Consider the following 2,500-nt stretch of genomic DNA (forward strand, 5'->3'; position numbering starts at 1 on the left):
GAAGGTCGTCCCATGCCTTACAAGGCCGTCCCATGCGCGTCCCGTGCCTTACAAGACCGTCCCATGCCTTACGAAGGCCATCCCATGCGCGTCCCATGCCTTAGCAAGGCCGACCCATGCCTTACCAAGGCCGAACCATGCCTTACCAAGGCCGTCCCATCGATCTCGGAGAAAGTACATCATCATGACATCGGAATACGGCCCCAACATCGATCTCGGAGAAAGTACATCATCATAACATCGGATCGGATGTGTATCCATCGAAGTTCCATCGACACTTCGAGAAGATCGAACATAGCTTCCTAGCATGTTAAAGGTTCGGTGCTAATGGGGACATAAAGATCCCACGACGTTCCAAACGAAAGTAAAGTGTTCCGTGCGTGTGAACTACGTTGTCCCATGTGCCGGCTCTCGACTCCTAAGATGTCCCATGTAAATGCCCTTCGTGGGAAAGAATGTCCCGTGCAACGTCCCTTGATGATCCCCATAAGGTGTCCCATGTGCGTCCCATGATGTCCCATGCGCGTCCCGTGCCGTCCGAGCCTCACCAAGGCCGTCCCATGCGCGTCCCGTGCCGTCCGAGCCTCACCAAGGCCGTCCCATGCGCGTCTCGTGCCGTCCCGAGCTGTGCCGAGGCCGTCCCGTGCTGTCCCATGCCGTCCCGAGCCTCGCCAAGGCCGTCCCGTGCCGTCCGAGCTGTGCCGAGGCCGTCCCGTGCCGTCCCGTGCTGTCCCATGCCGTCCCGAGCCTCGCCAAGGCCGTCCCGTGCCGTCCGAGCTGTGCCGAGGCCGTCCCGTGCCGTCCCGTGCTGTCCCATGCCGTCCCGAGCCTCGCCAAGGCCGTCCCGTGCCGTCCGAGCTGTGCCGAGGCCGTCCCGTGCCGTCCCGTGCTGTCCCATGCCGTCCCGAGCCTCGCCAAGGCCGTCCCATGCGCGTCCCGTGCCGTCCGAGCTGTGCCGAGGCCGTCCCGTGCTGTCCCATGCCGTCCCGAGCCTCGCCAAGGCCGTCCCATGCGCGTCCCGTGCCGTCCGAGCCTCACAAAGGCCGTCCCAGGCCGTCCCGTGCCGTCCCATGCGCGTCCCGTGCCGTCCGAGCCTCACCAGGGCCGTGACATGCCGTCCCGAGCCTGACCAAGGCCGTCCCGAGCCTCACCAAGGCCGTCCCATGCGCGTCCCGAGCTGTCCCATGCCGTCCCGAGCCTTAGCAAGGCCGTCCCATTCGCGTCCCGTGCTGTCCCATGCCGTCCCGAGCCTTAGCAAGGCCGTCCCATTCGCGTCCCGTGCCGTCCCATGCGCGTCCCGTGCTGTCCCGTGCCGTCCCGAGCCTGACCAATGCTGTCCCGTGCGCGTCCCATTCTTTTGGCTCGGCTGGCCCGTGCATTCTATGGGGTCGTGGGACATTTCGAAATCCACCCGGGCCATTTCGACTCTCTCTTCATTAATACTATTGAGGTATTATTTATGAATTATTGGAGAAAAGAAACGGAAGAAAATATTTTTTTTTCTATTTTTTATGAATTTTCCGGTGTTTATTCACTTAAAAATTCATAGAAAAATAAATATTTATCGGAATCGCTATTATAATATATCAAAAAAATCCTTGCGAAAAGACCTTTCCAACGAGTATAAGTTTGCTGGATTCCGACGAGTAACGAAGGAGTAAAGGCCCAGTATGCTTGGTTAAAAAATTGATGTTTCCTTGTGAAAATAGGAAAAACAATAACTTTGCACTATAAGGGGGAGGGTTGAGCTCCTTCCCCAGAGCGTGCACAGCACTTGTGCTGGCACGTTCCCTAGTGCTCGCCAAGCACCATAGGGCATCCAAAGGGCAAAGCTCGGCCTACTACATGATGGGAAGCTTCTAATATGTCGGAATACGAAGAGATTTCGTGCGACCCGAAGCTCGGCTCGGGCGTCCCGGCCTGTGCCGAGCTGTGCCGAGCGCGTCCCAGGCCGTCCCGAGCCAAGTCTCGGGCGTCCCAGGCCGGCCCGAGCAAAGTCTCGGACGTCCCAGGCCGTCCCGAGCTGTGTCGAGGCCGTCCCAGGGCGTCCCGAGCTGGAGCGAGGGCGTCCCAGGCCGTCCCGAGCCAAGTCTCGGGCGTCCCAGGCCGTCCCGAGCAAAGTCTCGGACGTCCCAGGCCGTCCCGAGCAAAGTCTCGGGCGTCCCAGGCCGTCCCGAGCTGTGCCGAGGCCGTCCCAGGCCGTCCCGAGCTGTGGCAAGGGCGTCCCAGGCCGTCCCGAGCAAAGTCTCGGGCGTCCCATGCCGTCCCGAGCTGTGGCAAGGGCGTCCCAGGCCGTCCCGTGCTGTGCCGAGGCCGTCCCGAGCCTAGTCTCGGGCGTCCCAGGCCGTCCCGAGCTATGGCGAGGGCGTCCCAGGCCGTCCCGAGCCAAGTCTCGGGCGTACCTGGCCGTCTCGAGCTGTAGCGAGGGCGTCCCATGCCGTCCCGGGATGTCCCATGCGCGTCCCGTGCCGGCCCGAGCAACAGCTCGGGCGTCCCGTGC

The sequence above is a fragment of the Eschscholzia californica genome, unplaced genomic scaffold, assembly GCF_041429995.1.
Source record: "Eschscholzia californica isolate CP2 unplaced genomic scaffold, dmEscCali1.0.p SCAF_160, whole genome shotgun sequence".
In the NCBI taxonomy this organism is placed as follows: Eukaryota; Viridiplantae; Streptophyta; class Magnoliopsida; order Ranunculales; family Papaveraceae; genus Eschscholzia; species Eschscholzia californica.